The 18582-nt window shown below is 41.8% G+C and overlaps 1 protein-coding gene across 8 annotated transcripts in view; it reads left to right on the top strand.

The window, feature by feature from the left end:
* TNFAIP8 (TNF alpha induced protein 8) overlaps nucleotides 1-18582 on the top strand; it is a 99190-nt gene that overhangs the window by 70450 nt on the left and 10158 nt on the right. Inside the window, exon 2 of one of the 8 annotated variants that reach the window (XM_025215897.1) lies at nucleotides 6003-6047. The exons of the other annotated variants lie outside the window; for them this stretch is intronic. The gene's annotated coding sequence lies outside the window, so the exon portion shown is untranslated. The remainder of the gene's footprint in view (nucleotides 1-6002; nucleotides 6048-18582) is intronic. 8 annotated transcript variants of the gene reach the window in all.

Raw genomic sequence — 18582 nt, 5'->3', positions numbered from 1 at the left:
TTTTGTCTTTTCATGATATCCTAGATTTAAAGATAAGAAAAGCTATGTGCTAGCAAACCTATTTTTTTGCAAGAGGCTAAAAGTTACGGAAAGAAAACAAATGTTTCTCTTCTATATTGCTATTTGTAAAGGGAAGCACAGGGAGGCAGAATGGTTACCGGAAGCACAGGGAGGCAGAATGGTTACCGTGGTATGCGAGTAGGGACCTACTCATAGCAATTTTGTGATTTTTGAGGAAACTGAGAAAAACAGCGGGTTTTGTGAATACCGTGAGAAATGAGTTTCTGTGATTTTTGCATGGAATCTCCAGAAAAAATAAAACACTGGCTACCCAGTGGGAGCCAGCAGCCACTGTGGCCTAGCCTCTCAGTCCACCAAGGGGAGGGGGAAGCTTCTGTCATAAAGGGGAGCAGCCAAGATAGCAGCTGTCCCCTCCTCCCTCACTGCTGATTGGCCTAAAGGGCTGCTTTTCATGCAGTCCCACCTCTCTCCTCCAATTAGCAGCAAGGGGCGGGGCTACTGGCGCTGATCGGTTGGGGAGGGGAGGCTCACTGTGATTTGCCCACAAAAATGGTGGCCAGCAGCGCGATCAGCCCACAAAATTGCCTGCCTGCCACCTCAATTTGGGTAGGCGAGCTTCCACTGGTTAGCTGAAAAACTTGTATCATGGTTCTCAAAGTTCTGGGACTGGCAGAGGGAATTTAGAGAGATACTGAGGGAGTGGTGAAATAAGCCTTCCAGAGCTAATGCTAGTGCCACATAAAGGGAGGTCAGCCTGAATGAAAGGGAAGGGTTTGGGGCACAGTGAGGAAGCTGGATTTCTGCACTGTTTCTGCCAAGTATTTGACATTGAAGCGAACAGTGCTATGTTTTTGGATTGCTTTACAGAAAAGAATTGACATATATGGGGATTGTTGGGATTTTAAATAGATTGAGTAGCATCAATACGGACACAAATCTGGATTTGACTTTATATAAAATAACTATATATGTTGCAGTAGTGACTCATACAACACCAGTTCAGTTTGAAATTGAGAATTCCCAAGGATTTTTCTTTTAGATTAATTACACTATTCAGAATGATCATAAATGCAGTCTTGGGGACTGCATCTGATCTCACTTATGCCAGTGTAAAACAAGAGTAAAGCTAGCATGAAAAAGATTCCTTATTGGTATATTTTACTAGTTGTTGAATAAATGAAAGCCGGTTGTATGCAGTTACTCTTCTGTGGCTTTACAGCTTTCTATCATTATTTACCACATGGTCCAGATTAGAGTATTAAAGTGTTCAATGGTGCCTTTAAGTACCATTTATAACAACCTTTGTATTGATCCTTAAGTCACAATGCCATGGCTTTTTAGTCTGTTAAAGTTGTTTCATATATTTTATACCATAACGCATTAAGTTTACAATCTAATAAATAACTCCTGTATACCTCCCCCCACCATGAAACTCATATATATGGATATATAGATATAGATGCATCATGGTAAAATTAAGAAATATATCGCGTAATGTTCAATTTTTTGTCACCTAATTCTGTTTTCCATATTAGATGTCCCACTTGAGGAAGGCTGTAGATGTTATAAAATCATTGCTCTTATGGCTATTTAACTTTATTATTTTCAGTGATTTGATACCAAATGTTTTTCACATTGTCAGATTTACAAAAAATAATGCATTAAGGATTCATCTAAATGCATTTATATAGATTTTACAGTTACCACAGTACAAATGATTTTTTTCTACAATACTTCTTCCTGAAAGAAAACACTGATTTATATAACACTTCAGAATAATTTTGCTGAGGCATTCATTCTCAAAATTAAGTTGAGATGAACCATACTACTTCTGAAGTGGACTGGAATATTTGGTATGAAAGAGAGAGTGTAGTACAAGACCTCATGCACTGTTCAGTAGGCTATACAGGGAAAATATTTCAGAATTAGTGAGAGCCCTACTGTACCCTTATCACATTCATTCCTAAATTCTGCATTTCATCAGGGTGAAATCTTTGCATTCCTAAAAGTGCTCAGAGCTTTAAGTAGATACAGTTAGGATTTCTTAAATCCAAGTATTTGAGGAATGAGCTCACCTGTTTTGTTCCTTTTAGGATGCAGGAAAGACCAAATTAGCTGCTCTGGCTGCTGTATATGGGGGCTGTGAAGCCACCAAGTATTTTCTGTTCTCAGAGGTAAATAGTTGCCCCTCTTTAGGGTTTACTGATACTATTTTTACATTCTGCAGTTCTCATTTTCCTAGGCAGGCAGCTGAACTTTTTGGAATCGTCTCCAGGTCCTCTGGCATCCTAGCACTGGAATGGAATGTTCCTCCTTTAACTTGTCAACTGGGAAACCATTTTGAAGAGGCTACTCTTGGGCTCTCCCAAGCTGTTTGCTGCATTCCCAAATATTGTTCAGGGAGGATAATGTGAAAGATTGTGTCCCTTTGCTCAAAACCAAATTGGCCTTTGCCCTGAGCTCTTCTCTAAAGCGAGAGAAGTAGTAGAAAATATTTAAGTGTTTGGAAATGTTTTGGAGATGTTTGGATTAGAAATGATGGGAGGATGACAGTCCGATCTGTGGCAACACTTGAGATCTCAACATTTATTTTTGTTCTGTTCTGTTTTTGAAGCAAAATGACCTCTACATGGTTCTGCAAGAACATAATTGTGTCAGTGTCTGTTTCTGCCCCAAAGTCTGAACATTTTGATGTGAAGAGCAAGTAGTTTAGTGATTGGGCTGTGGCTTGGGAAATTGCAAGACCCTGATTTGAACTTGTACTCTAGAGAAAAGTTTTGCATTTATTTTTCCTTTAAATCAGGCAGAGACCTCATACAGACATCCAGTTTCTCCTGGAACAGTCACTTCTCTTCTAGGAGGAACCATGAGTATACAGAAGTTCCTTGCTTTTTCTCCCAAAAATGGCTGCTCCAGGAGAAAAATAACTTGGGAACAACTAGGATTAAATCACTTCCAGGAGAGTTTCTCCTCTGAGGGCAAATGTCTGTACATGCTGACAACACAAACTGACCATGGGCTGTCTGGGTTAGCCAATCAGGACTGCCCTATACACTGCTGCCATCTGTTGCCAGCTAGATTAAGGGAGCCTGCCATACTATGGGGTGTGCACAGGGCACCCTCCTGGCTACACACTGTCAGCACTGCAAGGTTTCTGCTCTTTAGGGCCTCAGCACTCAAATATGTGTACGCAGGGCTCTGGGTAAGTTTTTCTACCATGAGAACAAACCGAAGAGAATTCACCGGGTTTTGAATATGTGTAAACAGCCAGAGTAAGGACCTGAACCCAGTTCTCCTTAATCCCATATTCCAGGTTCTAGTGCAGGGGTGGGCAACACGGTGGACCTGGCCAGCGGCCAGGCTCCACTTGCCAGTAGCCCCTACCCATGTTGCTACGGCTGGTTTCCATGGAGATCCCAGGAGCAGTGGGGCCATGACAGCATGGGGCCAGGGTTTTCATGGAGATAGGCCCAAGCAATGCTGGCAGGGCAGGGAATTGCTTTAGCGCCAGGATTTTGTGGCAGTGACAGCGTGGTCCAGAGCTGGGGCAGAGCTGAGATCTGTTACCTAGACACCTTTCCCCAAGGCACGTAGGCAGCAGATCACAGCTCTGTCTTGGCTCCGGCTAGTGCTGCTTGGGCTGGTCTCCTTGGAAACCTTGTCCCTGTGTTGTCATGGTGCTGCCACTCCTGAGGTCTCCATGGAAACCAGCTGCAGCAACATCCAGTTCTGGGCACCGCACTTTTAAGAAGGATGTGGCTTGCCTTGAGAAGGTTCAGAGGAGGGCCACCCGCTTGGCTGGAGGGCAACAGGGCAGGCCTTATGAGGAGAGGCTGAGGGACCTGAACCTGTTCAGCCTCAGCAAGTGGAGGCTGAGGTGGAATTTGGTGACTGCCTACAAACTCGTTGGGGGAGATCAGCAGGGAATAGGAAGAGCTGCACCTGGGGTGACGAGGAACAATGGCCAGAAGCTGCTGGAGAATAGGTTCAGGTTAGAGATTAGGAGGCACTATTTCACTGTCAGGGTCGCTAGGATCTGGAACCAACTTCCTAGGGAAGTGGTCCTCGCTCCTACCTTGGGTAAATTCAGAAAGAGGTTGAACGAACACCTGTCTGGGGTCGTGTGATCCCAGCGTGTGCTCCTGCAAGTGGCAGGAGGTCAGACTAGATGATCTGTTCAGGTCCCTTCTGACCCCAAACTACTATGAAACGTGGGGAGGGGCTGCTGGGGGGTGGAGTGTGCTGTGAGCTGGATCTGGCCTGCAGGCCGGACTTGTCCCACCCCTGTTCTCGTGTATATGACATTTCCTCTTCCTTTCTTCTTCCAATAGCACCAGTTAAGCTTCTTCAAAACCTATTTGTCACAACCCAAAGGGTGTGATTTTTGTTTTTGTGTGCTTCGACACTGCTAAATTGTTCCTGCTAAATTACAGCTTCTTTGCATGGTGGAGTTTTCTGCTGCAAAAGAGAACCCTGGTGCAAGGGAGAATTCCCCGCCAATTTGAAGCTTTCTTTGCAGGGTGCATTTCTTTGTTGCAGCACAGAAATGCTCATTGCAAAGAGTTCCCACCATTTGTATGCTAATTTGAGCCCCATTATTGGCCAGTTCTAAATTATTCACACGTGGCGGCTGGTGATTGGCTTGCTAGCCGTATAAAAGGCTTGAGTGGTTTCCGCCCAAGTTGGAGGACTCCACGAACACCGGGAGGAGGAGACTTCACGCTGTGTGAAGATCTCTAAGCGCTGCGGATCCTTACGGACTCAACGCATTTCAAGCAGGCAACAGAGGTCTGATCAACCTCTAGCCTCTCCCCGTCGCCAATCGCAGCCTAGACGTATCCCTTCCTGCGCGCAAAAGAACCGGACCCACGGAGCCTAGCAAACTTCGTGTGAGTCCTTGCCAGACGACCGACCTCAGAGCTCTTCTACCCGGGTTCGAGTCCTGCAGGTTTATCTTTCCGTCGCCGAAAACCCGTTGTGATGTACCCTCGTGTTTTGCATCTTCCCGTCGCCGAAAACCCCTTGCGACGTACCCTCGTGCCCTGCAGGTTCGAGTTTTGTTTTGTTGTCTGTCTGTAACTGCAACTCAAGCAAGTTTTCCAGCCTACACCACTGCCATCTCAGGTTAAAAGATTGTTTACTTACACTACCGCTAAGCGTTTGTGCCTAATTCCAGCTCGACGGCCTTCCCTCTCCAACCCAGCGTGCCCGGGCTGCTGGCCACAGCCCGCGTGCAGCACGGAAAAGGGCTCGGGTCGCTCCCGGCCCGCACACTATTGTTTTTGCAAAATGTAAAAGAGCATATTCTGGCAAAATCTCATTCTGCTAAATACATTCTGGCCATTCTAATTAGGAGTAGGGACAGCCTCTGGTCTCAGAGACTGTGTTGGTGATTGTTTAGGCTTCCTAATTGCTGCCTGTGAATCGCACGGTCAAATCTCCACTTTTCATTCTGCAGGGAAACAGAGTGAAGACATGGTGATAAGTTTATTAATTAGATATCACATATGTAGTTCCATAAACTTGTATACATTTTAGAAAAAAAAAAATTCCCATCTATCCTTGAGTGTGTTACAGTCCAAGCTAAATACAATATGAAACACTAATTCAGAAAAGACAAGGTTACACATAAAAGTAAAACTAGAAGATAAATGTTTCTGAAGTTGGGTATAAAATGTGAGAAATGGTTATTAATAAGGGGTCAATGTAGGACAGTGAGTTTAGGGACATAACTCGGAATAGAAAGTGCAAGACAGTGGTAGGGGAAATTTGAGAGAATAGCTTAATAAGGAAGATACTGTGGGGAAGTCAGTGTTGATAACATCAGATCTAAGCGATAGGAAAACATTAGGCTCATGAAGGCGAGGTAGAGCAAATATTTGATATGGTACAATGCCGAAAACTGGTGAAAGGATTTGAGAGCAGGGATGTGATAAGAACTCTTCATGCGTCTAGAAGTAATGCCAATTTAATTCCCACAGATACTTTCACTCTCCATTAGGAGAATGACTCACCTGAGGATCAAGGTTAGTAAACTACATAAAGCTGGTAATTCCCTCTCATCTCAGAGAATCGGGTAAAGAGTAGTTAATTTTTATTTTATTTTTTCCTTGCCCTGTTTTATGCACTAGGCTAATGTTCTCTATGAATGAATTAGCTGCATTAAAGCTGATATATCTGATTTTCCAGGAATTGCCTTTCCTGGAAGGCTAAAGGATATACTGTCTTGAATCAGTGCTTTTAACTGTTTTCTATTCCTACAATGTAATACTGAGCAGCTTTCAGCTGCAGAACACTTTGCAAAAATCAGGCTTCACACAGCTAACTCCATGACTGAAGTAAGGTCCTCATTTTGCAATTGAAATAAATGAGGCAGAGAGGGTCTATTTCAGTTACTGACAAGTCTATATATTTTTCTTAATTTGCTAAATGGCAAAAACTCTATAATTACTCGCAAAGTTTGGTTATAAACCTTGGACTTGATTTGCCACTATATTGTTAAAATTTTATACCAGCATAACTCCAAGAACTTAATCCCTTTTATATTAATGTAAATGTATATAACACAGTGATGAATTAGATTCAGTACCTGCATTTTACACTTTTAAAAAAAAATAAAAATGAAGAAAATCTTATGCCCCAATCAGAATTAATGTATTTTTGAAAGTTTATTAGGGAATGTTTTCTCAGATTTAAAAAGAATGCCTCTTCTCCAGTTATTTTGCAAAGCATTTTATACAACTTCACCTGTAATTCATTGTAGCGCTGAAATTACTGTTTAGAGTTTCCAATCAGAAGCATCAATGGGGGCAACCTTTTTGACTTATGTCAAATTAGCCCTGCATCTTCCCCAAGCACCAGTCTGATTTCTTTCCTCTGTTCAATCTGCTGCTCTAGTTTGCGGTCCCTACTCTGTATTCCCTGCTCAATTTCTCCTTTTCTGCTTCCTGCCTCACAGTCCCTGCCCTATCTGCTTCTCTTCCTTCTGCTTCCTTCCCTATCTGCTGCTGTGTTACCTGTCTCCTTCCTGATATGCTGTGGATTAGAGGAGCACTAGTTAAGATTTTTTTTGGGGGGGGGGGCTGATACCATTGGCCAATTATTAACAAGTCATATCAGCGAATACCGATCCGATTTGCTGATATGCAAGTGCTGGTAAACATCGTATCCTCTATTTCCTGCTGTGCCCCCCAGGGAGTTTGTAGACAGTCACAGGAACACCTTAATGGTTAGCTTTACTTACTGTGATGTCTAGGGAAATCAAAACCAGCTGGTCTAATAGTAGGATTTGTAATAATAATTTCTGTATTAGGGGGTGAATTGAGCCACTTGCATCTAGGTATCTTGGATGTTAAATGAATTTTGCTCAAGTTGGATTGCTGTTCTCCAAGTGAGATGTCTAGATTTTTATCTCAGACATCATGGGTTTAAAACATCTTTGAGTGTAGACAGCTGCTGGTTATTTTTAATTTCAGTGTATACCCAGCCCCTGGCTTGTTTACTTTTCATTCCATCCAGGAAGAGCACACACCAACTGCTGCAGCTTCCTGAGCCTGACTAAGGGTTTTTGAACCCGAAAGCTTGCTTAATAACTATTCTCCAACCATTTGGGTTGGTCTAATAAAAGATATCAAATTCACCCAAGGAACCTTGTCTACTATAATTGTGGCATTTTTTTCTTTCTAATGGGGGAGGATGTATGTTACCTAAGAATAGGTAGCTGCTGGTTATTTTTTATTTTAGTCCTTAATTTAATTAAGGATTTTTGTTTTCTTCCTAATAGGGGAGGATGTATATAACTAAGAATAGGGAGCCATTGAGTGGGGGGTGGATCGGATTGTTCCTGTAATGATTCGCATTGCTTGGTTGAGATGGGTAATTTGATTATTTGATTTGATGGAATAGATTAATGAATAGAGGGTGCAGCTACATGTCATTAAGGCGCCGTGATAAACTCTAGCACTTAGGCTCAGTTTGTTTCACCACCATAAGATAGTACTGTCCTTGACAGTGCTCCCTTACAGCAACAAAAATTAGTTTGCTACAGTCTAATAGCATTGCACATGTGGACTGTGATGCTTTACACCGCAGCAAATTAGTCTATTGTGCAGTTAAGGGCATATGTAGGTACACCCAGGGATAGACCATTCAGACAGCTCGATCCACTGTAAACTACACATCAGAAACCAATCTTTAATAGGGACTTAAATTCAGAGAGTATGGGAGCCTTGTGGAAGGTAAACTTAGGAGGGTTCTCTTCTTGAATAATAGTCTTAATTATGAGAGAAGCCTTTTTTGTGATATATTTCATTGGACCAGCTGTATAGTTGGGAGAACTGTTGGCCAAACTTTTGGGCATCAAGTGCCCTTCCTCAGGTTGCAGGGTTGTAGGTTGTAGCTGTGTTTGGTCTAAGGACATACGCAGGTAAGGTTCTTTGGGTAGATGTAAGAAGAAGTGCCGCAGTACAAAAAGAAAATCCCCACAAATCGCACATCATTAGTTATGACGTACCATCCTTCCCTGGAATCTATATGGAAAATCCTCAAACAATTGCAACCCATACTAGAAGGAGACCCAGTTCTTAAAGAGATCTTTCCAGAACCACCCATCCTAGCCTTTTAAACAAGCACCAAACCTTGCCAAACTCATCATCAGAAGCAAACCTCTTATGACCCAAGCCACACCAAATGGATCCAGACCATGCAGGGACAAGATATGTAAAACTTACCAACACGTCTTCACCAGGCCCACAATAACGACACCCCACAACAGAGCCATCATCATTCCTGGATCTTATACCAGCACCTTCAGAAATGTAATGCATCTTATCCAGTGCACCAAATGCTCTAATAGAAAATATGTAGGAGAAACCAAACATCAATTGCATACCAGAATGAATGCACACCAAAAATCCATCAAAGACAAAAATATCCAATTACCTGTGGGTGCACAATTCTCACAAGACAATCACTCTTTCTGATCTCTCAGTTCTAATCCTCAAAGGGAACTTGCAAAACCCCTTTCGTAGACAAGCCTATGACCTTCACTTCATAAATCTATGGGATGCAAAAACCACGGACTTAATTTAGACATTGGATTTATGACACATTACAATGTGCCTGACATCTAACACACCAGGTAACCTGCCTTCAGCTGACCACTGGCATTTCTTCACACTTTTCCCTGCCTTCACCCCCTTCCTTCCTATCTCTATCCTTAGTCTTCCATACTTGAAGTAATTTGCATCTTCATGACTTCTTGTTCACTTTAGCCTCTTTTCTACCCTGGAGAACTCATAACAGCTGCAGTCTCCCTGTGCCTGAAAATGGGTGTTTGTGCCGGAAAGCTTGCAAAGAACTTTTTTTTCAACTATTTAGTTGGTCTAATAAAAGATATATCACATCTACCCAAAGAACCTTTCCTTCCTCAGATTGTTAATTTCCAAATGTAAAAATTGGCAATGCTATTAGCTTCTCCTGATTGATTACTTTTCTATGAAGTAGAGACTGGGGCAGTGTAGGTAGAATATGAGATTAGGATTCTTATATAAAGGCTTAGGGTCATCTTATTATTGGGTAAATACTGTTATGTCAAATCTGTCTTTGGGCAGTGGCAATTATTTTATTTTTCCTCTTCTCTAATTATATAATATCCAGAGACTTCATAGTCCATTGTGGCAACAAGCACATTTTAAAAGCACATTTCGAGTTTCATCTCGAAAAGCACATTTCGAGTTTCATCTCGAAAAGCACATTTTGAGTTTCATCTCGAAGTGACTTTTTAGTCTGTGTAAACTCTTCAGAAAAAAAAATGAGGTGCTGGCTTTAGTAACCAGCATGCCTTAGAAAAACTTAAGTAAGTACAGAATTTATAGGCCAAACTTGAATTGTATGCCTGCAGTGTGGAAAAAAATTTGGTTAGTTTTGCATGCTTGTCTTTATAAAGCAGCTTCCTTTCTTCTCTTACCATATATCAGTCCCACTGGAGGAAGTGGGAGGATAAAATATATTCAAGCCTAATTCGTAAAGGTCTAAAGGCTAGTTGCTTGTCCCTAGTTACATTGCTCATTTGTTCACATTTGCTGTTTTATGAATGACTGATCTGAGACTAAGTGTATTACAAAGTCATTTATCTACAAAACAATAGCACTTGCTGCCACATGCGGTTGCATAGGAAATGTCAGAGCTTGCTATGACTAACTGTTTTCCATTATAAAAATAGAAGTGAAGTTTTAGATTAACTGTATCCATTCAACAGATAGCTGATACCAAGTTGTATTATTAAAAGATTTGGTTATAACTTTAGGCATTCCATTTCTCCTTTGCCTGTGGATGTTGGCAACATTTTAATAAGTTCCTTGGGAGGGGGGTGTGTGTGTGTGTGTGTGTGTGTGTGTAGGGCTTTGCAGTTTGAGTCTTTTGTTGTGGGTGTATCTTAATGCTGCTGTTGAACACAACGTAGTGATTGCAACTGATACAAACTGGCCTGCTAGCAGCTTGGTTTCTGTTAACATGAATGTAGTAGATAAACACAGGCACCACCTTTTAAAGTTAAATTTAGCTAAATACAGTATTATAATGTGCATTCTGGGTGGGGAAAAAAGAAACAGGCAGTTCTGTCAAGCTTATTCACTCAGACATATATCCTATGTTGGACACTCTTTTTCCATAGAACGACTCCCTGCCAAGTATGGGGTGGGGTTGATTAGTTTCTGGAGTTTGACTGGCTTACCAGGAATATGAAGGTCTTCATGCTGCCATCAGTACTGCCAAATTAAAAACACTATGATTAACCCTTTTCTGGATGTCAGAGAGTCTAAGGCCCAATAGAACTTAGATTCACAGATTGAAGCCAGGGAAGAGTGGTGAAAAAGTTGTGTGGGTAAATGAGTCTTGGGGTTACTTATTGCCCCTGGTTTACAATCAGTGCCTTGTTGTATGCACCACAGCATTTTTAGATCGGCCAGGTCTCTTTGACAGAATCATTAGTTACAGTTAAGGGGGAAAGTATGCTCACTTTCATACCATAGAGAAATTGGAGCTTATATAGGCAGTCCAGCTGAACTTGCTAGCAGTTCACAAAATGTGGGCATGTTGCAGTGAGTCAGAAAGTGACTCCTCAAATGAATGAAATGGCAATTGAGACTTGTGGTTGGAAGTGTTTGTTAAAGGTATCTAAAATAAAAGGTGCTTAAAGATGCAGATCTCTAGTGGGATTTCAAAAACATCAAGGTGACTAATAGATGGTTACCAAATCTGGTCCAGAGTTCTTAATCCTAAACTGGTTACACTTCACTATATCAAACAGTTAATAAACAAAACAGAATAAACAACAACAGGTCAGACTCGATGATCTATTGAGGTCCCTTCCAACCCTAACAACTATGAAACCCTGCCCTATGATATGTCTTCCCAATGGCTGTAGAACTGAATAAATGTCTTAAAATTTAAACATTCATGTCAATTGTGTGTCCCCCATTATGGTCACTTTCATACTATTCCAGCAAACAAATTAATTGGATTGAGAAACATCAACTCAACTGAATATTGAAGTAAAAAGTAATGAATAAGTAACTGACTATTGGGACTGGCAACTGTATTTTAAGATTTTTCACCTAGTCAGGGAAGGAAAGCTACTGTTACAGATACATCCATTAAAAACGCATTTAAATTTTAAATGTTTGCAGGAAGATGCAGACCAAGATTTTATTTCAGAAAAGTATTGGTAAAAAATGTCAAGAACTGAATAATTTTAGAAACCAGTACTGATCCTGGACAGCTTGTAAGCAGAAATAGCTAACACATTTTGAATAAATTATTCATTATGAATTTTTTGTTTGGCTCTCAGTTGACAAGATTGATGCCTAGTAAGTTTCGAATCCTTCAGAATGAGACAGTGATACAGTAAAGGTGCTCTAAATCTCTTGATACTAGGTTTAAACTAAATTTGTGTTGTAATAAACAACATCATGATCAGTCAAAGAACTGGCAAGCTGCTTCTTTTTTTTTTTTTTTTTTTTTTTTTTTTTTTTTTTTAAGACACTGCAAAAATGTCATTTAACTCATTTGAAATTTATATCAGTAGGGTGTATTGTCATTGGTGGAGGAGGGCTTGACCTTTTCCATTGTAAAGTGATTTCTTCCCATGTCTCCTTTCCCACCATAGCCCTTTATAATCTCAGATTGAAGCAGCCTTCTTTGTCCAAATCCCTGCTTCATGCTTGATCATAAATAAGGTATACCAGTGAAAAGTAAAGTGGCTAGGCCTGTGATCTCTGTAGCACTCAACATCCACTTAAATTTGCACAGCAAATGACTCGGTTTCTTAAGCAATAAAATACGATTGCTTACCCAGGGTATGGATGCAATTTTCAGATAGTAAATGTGTGTGTAAAGGTTAAAAGTAATGGGATATTTTACTCTTATTATTACATATAATTTATTATTATGATTCTGGAACCAAATAAAACTGTTTCTTGACATAAAGGGAAACTACAGAGTTGTACAAAAGCTATTTAACAACAAGATCTAATTTCACAGATGATCAGGTCACTAAAAATATTTTGGACTTACTTTCTTCATACCTGTTTGGTATCTCCAGTAAATCCACACTAGCTAGCATAAATAAGAGCAGAGTCCAATCCTGAAGACCTTCTTTTTGTTTTTTTAAGTAAAAGCAATAATCAGTGGTGTTTTTTTAATGTTAATAGGAGGGTTAGGACAGAGAATGCAATTTAATTGAGAAATTTTTTAACGCAAACGTTTTCAGAGGTTTTGGGGTTTTTTTAGTCCAGTGTTTGGGGGGGGGGGGGAGTATATATATTTTGGACAATTTAACAGCTGTCTTGATATTTGAATCAGAAGGGCCCGGGAATAAAACAAGCCAGAGGGAAACAAGAGCCAATGAAAAAGTTGTGCAAGGAGTAATGAAATGAGTGTATTTGGGTAGGAGGATTTTGTCAGACATGTTTTGTATTGATGGCAGGGAGCGAGGGAATAGGGGAGAGGAAATACTTGCAGACATTGATTGCGTGACTGGGAGGTTGAACAGTAGCAATGCCAAGTCAGAACACACACAGTGAAAAGGGCATGGCATACAGCAGCTTGAACTCTTTATGGATTGGGTGAGGACTTTTTCAGAGGGGGGTTTCTTGAAGGAAGAATGAAAGAAGTGATACTGATAGAAATATGTAGGTGTACAGATTGCCATGGGCAAATGAATAGAGCTTGAAATAGAACCGATGTTAGATGTCTTCAAAGTCACTTTAAGAGCAAATTTTTTTAATTGTATCTATTTTCTAGTCATTTTGATGTCATTTTTTACTCGTTGCCTGCTGTCCTCAGACATTTTGGCATATTCTGCTGCCCCTTTCTTGACATCTTCAAATGTCTCTTCTATGTTTTGACTGCCAAGCTATTAATCTGTTCTTGCAACAATACCTTCTCTGTGTTATGCTTTACTCTCACTTTTGTATCTGCTGTCACCAAGCAATTCAAATTACAGCAAGCATTTGCTTTTTCTTCTTTCTCCATGGTCCTTCTGTCCCATAATATTTAGCTTTTGCATGGCCTCTGCCCTTTTTCTTTGGTTCACATTTCTCCTCACATTTGAGGCTCTTCATAACTGTGTGCCTCCATCCCTGCCCTAGTCTTTTAGTTTCCCTTGCTCCCTACATTTTTGCTCAAGCTTCCCTCATATCATCTTTTCTGTCTCCTGTACCCTTACCTAGTTCTCTGTTTTGCCCATGATGTTCCATGGTGAAGACTATTAATATACATAAAGTATCACCACCTCCAAAAGAAGTCATTCAGCAATTATTTGATAACCTATTTGACTGTAATGGGAAAGGTGTACTTGGAGTAAATACTGTCTTATTTGCTTCTTGCTTTTTTCAGGGATCCCACTGTTGTGCTGCTGTTTACTAGATATGGGGTTGAGACTGGATAAATGATGAATATCTGGGCTGTGTTTGTTTTGTAGAAATAAACAAAGATGCATACATTTCCAACAGAACATTTTTTCTCTCGCACTAGTATGACTGACACCTGTGTGGGCTTCTGCTAAACACATATTTGTGTACACGGATCTAGGGAAGAGAAGAACCTGTCAGCTGCCTAGATGAAGGAATGGCAGATAATGGAAGATAATGGAAAGATATCTTTCATTCCAAATGAAAGATAATGGAATGGGAAACATCTGAAATGTATGGGAATCCATGTTAATGCTGCAGCATCTGTCACTGCATTCATGTTAGGGAAACAAATGGTGGCTAAGGAGTGAAATTCCAGGTTAAATTAGGCACCCTATTTATTCTATGTGATTATCAACTTCTCTAGTCTTAAAATTCACAAAACATTTTTCTAATGTGGGTCTGCAGCATCAGTAGTCATAGGCAGAGAGGAAACATTACAATTATTGCAACCTATTTTTTTTTGTCAAGGTTGCACTGTGTTTGAAGGAACCATGCTTCTAGGAGAAATGGGCATATTTTTAAGAAGGCTTTTTGTATCTCTTAACTAGCTATAGCATGTACCGTATGATACAAGGGATGTGTGTGAAAAGCACAGGCATGTAAAACCAGAATAACTTGTTCACGTGGCCGTTTCTCAAAGACCATGAAAACTTTACAGATGGAATGGCATCCCTTTTTTTATCAGGAACAGCATCCTTTACTGCTGTCCTCGCTGTATACTCTTGTCCACACACTTCTTTTTGGTATAATATAGTGGAGCAGCTGATTTTTCCTAGGTTTTGTTCAGACTTGCTTGTTCCACCTAGGAAATGGCTTGCCTTGGCTGCTGGCAGATCTTAGACTTTTGAACTGAAGCTGTGAATTGGAGAAGAAACACCCCTGTATTGCCCACTGCACTTTTTCTATGCAGTCCTGAAAAAGGGGGGTGCGGGGCAGGAGATGAGGAGGGCTATATTACCCTCACTGTAGTTCTGATGACTTTCTCTCCACCTATCCCCTGCCTATCTCATTTTTGTAAATTACACTTCACTTGAGTCCATTCTTACAAGGGCCAATCGCCTTTTGGGAAAAGAAGAGATTCCTGCCACTGCCCCTTCCTAAGAGTTTGTGATGGGAAATAAGCAAGCTTGTTTAAAGAGAGTTTGCCGGGGATTTCCCATTTTTGAATATTTTTACAGCAGAATTGGATGTATTTTTTAAAGAGATGCTGTAATTCATTGATTCTCAACCAGGCTATTGGGGTGGAGTATCCTGGGGTGCCATGGGGTCTTTTGAAGGGTACCCCAGGCAGTGAGAGGAGATAAACAGCTAAGGGCAGGCTCAGGCTCTCGCTACCCAGCTGCTCCCTCCGCTCCCATTGCCTGGCCCTTGTGCAATTAAATATAGCCATCCATCATCTTGACAGATGAAAGGAAATGTGACAAAAAAGTCAGTCAGTCAGTGGTGTTGGAGAAGAGCCCAGTGCACGAGTGACAAGCCTTTCCACAGTGGCTATAGGTCTGCTCGTGAGATGGAGGTTGATGCACACTCTGCTTCCTGGCTTGCCTGCGGGCCTCAGCTTAGGCTCTCTGATTGTTCTCCACAGTGACTGCACCAGCTTTGACCCAGCTTCTTCAGACTGAGTAGTTGTGGGCAAGGTTCTCCCAGTTGTCACTGGGAATGCTGAATTTCTTGAGACCTAGCTTGACCTTTTCGCTGTATCGGAGCTTTGGCTTTCTACTGAGTCATGGGCAGTTCTTGAGTTGGCCATAAAGCCCAGCCTTTAACAGATGACCTTGAGCATGCATTCCACATGTCCTACCTAGCAAAGCTTGTGAGCGTCCAGCATAGGCTGTAAGCTGGTCCTCTCAAGGATCTCGTTGTTGGTGATCAATTGGTCCCAAGTGACTTCAAGGATTTTTCTAAGACAGCAAAGGTGGAAGCTGTTCAATCCCCACTCCTGCTTGCAGTATGGGACCCAGTTTTCACAGCCATAAAGGAGGGTACTGAGGACACAAGCCTGATAGATGGACAGCTTTGTGTTCAGGGTTAGCAGCTTGTTGTTCTAGACACATGAGGCAAGTTTGCCAAAGGTGATAAAGGCTTTGCCAGTTCTTACACCAAGTTCTCTATCAAGACTAAGTGAGCTGGTAAGAGTTGAACAGAGATAGCAGAAGTGATCTACGCTGTCCAGAGCTTCATTATTGATGTAGATTTTAGGTGGGATGTTGATGCCCTGCAATATGACAGCTGTTTTCTTGATACCGATTTGCCATGCCAAAGTTGGTGCACTCATCAGAGAACTTGTTCATCATGATTTACAATTCATCAGGTGAGTTGAAAATGAATGCGGCATTATCCGCAAAGAGCAGATCCCGAATAGTGAGCTGGGTGACACGCCTTTTGCTCTGAAATAGTCTGATGTAAACTAAATCAGTAAATTAAATCACAAAAAGGAAGCTTATAAGTGGAAACTTGGACAAACAACTAGGGAGAAGTATAAGAGTATTGTTCAGGCATGCAGGAATGAAGTCAGGAAAGCCAAGATGCAATTGGAGTTGCAGCTAGCAAGGGCTTTGAAGGGTAACAAGAAGCGTTTCAGTAAGTATGTTGGTAGCAAGAGGAGGATCAGGGAAAGTGTGGGTCCCTTACTGAGTGGGGGAGGCAACCTTGTGACAGAGGATGCAGAAAAGACTAAAGTGCTCAATGCCCTCTTTGCCTCAGTCTTCATAAGCAAGGTCAGCTCCCAGTCAACACTATGGCACCAGACAGCACAGTTTGGGAAGGAGGTGAGCAGCCTTCAATGGTGAAAGAACAGGTTAGGGACTAATTAGAAAAGCTGGATGTGTACAAGTCCATGGGGCCAGATGGGATGCACCCAAGGACATTGAGAGAGTTGGCTGATGTGATTGCAGAGCCAGTGGCCAGCATCTTTGAAAACTCATGGCCATCAGGAGAGGTCCCAGATGATTGGAAAAGGGTAAACATGGTGTCCATATTTAAGAAAGGGAAAAAGGAGGATCCAGAGAACTACAGGCCAGTCAGCCTCACCTCAGTCCCTGCAAAATTCATGGAAAATTATCCTCAAGAAATTCATTTCTAAGCACTTGGAGGAATTAGGAACAGTCGGCATGGATTCACCAGGATCAAGTCATGCCTGACCAACCTGATTGCATTCTATGATGAGAGGACTGGCTCTGTGGATGCGGGGAGACCAGTGGATGTGGTGTACCTTGATTTTAGCAAGGTTTTTGATGCAATCTCCCACAACATCTTCACAGGCAAGCTAAGGAAGGATAGGCTGGATGAATGAACTTCAGGTGGATAGAAAACTGGCTGGAGTATCGGGCTCGAAGAGTAGTAATCAATGGTTCAATATCTAGTTGGTAGCTGGTATCAAGCAGGGTGCCCCAGGGGTCAGTCCTGGGGATGGTTTTGTTCAATGTCTTCATCAGCAACCTGGAAGATGGCATATAGTGCACCCTCAGCAAGTTTACAGATGACATCAAGGTGGGGGGAGTAGTAGATATGCTGGAGGGTAGGGTTAGAATTCAGAGTGACCTAGACAAATTGGAGGATTCAGCCAAAAGGAATCTTATGAGGTTAAACAAGGACAAGTGCAAAGTCCTGCACTTAGGAAGGAACAATCCCATGCACCAGGACAGGCTGGGGGCAGACTGGCTGGGCAGCAGCTCTGCAGAAAAAGACCTGGGGGTTACAGTGGACAATAAGCTGAATATGAGCCAGCAGTGTGCCCTTGTCACCAAGAAGGCTAACGGCATACTGGGCTGCATTGGTAGGTGTGTTACCAGTAGGTCAATGGAAGTGATTATTCCCCTCTATTCAGCACTGGCGAGGCCACATCTGGAATACTGTGTTCAGTTTTGGACCCCCCACTACAGAAAAGATGTGGACAAATTAGAGAGAGTCCAGTGGACAGCAATAAAAATAGTGTGGGGGCTGGGGACATGACATGAGGACAGGCCAGGGGAACTGGATTTATTTAGTCTAGAGAAGACAAGAGTGAAGGGGAATTTAATAGCCTTCAACTACCTGAATGGGGGTTCAAAAGAGGATGGAGTTAGACTGTTCTCAGTGGTGGCAGATGACAGAACAAGGAGCAATGGTCTCAAGTTGCAGCCAGGGAAGTTTAGGTTAGATATTAGGAAGACTTTTTTTCTCACTAGGAGGGTAGTAAAACACTGGAACAGGTTACCCGGAGAGGTGGTGGAAGTTCCATCCTTGCTAGACAACTTTGGCTGGGATGATCTAGTTGGGGATAGTCCTGCTTTGAGCAGGGAATTGGATTAGATGGCCTCCTGAGGTCTCTATCAACCCTAATTTTCTATGAATTTGTTGAACAAGCTGCTATCCATCCTCAATTCAGTTAGTTGATAGCCACGTTGATAGTTTCCAAAAGCATACCTGAGAAGGATAGAGAAGATGCCAAAGCTGGTAGGCACTAAAACACAGCCTTGCTTCGTGCTAATATCAATGCTAAACTCGGAAGATGTTTTGTTTTCGTACTGGATGGTTGCTTTCATTCTCTCATGGAACTCCTTGAATTAGGGAGAGCACCTTTTGTGGACAGCCAATTTTTGACAGGATC

This window comes from Alligator sinensis, unplaced genomic scaffold (genome assembly GCF_000455745.1).
Source record: "Alligator sinensis unplaced genomic scaffold, ASM45574v1 scaffold418_2, whole genome shotgun sequence".
NCBI lineage: Eukaryota > Metazoa > Chordata > Crocodylia > Alligatoridae > Alligator > Alligator sinensis.
Note: the sequence above shows the minus strand (reverse complement) of the source record. Positions and strands in the feature narration are given on the sequence as shown.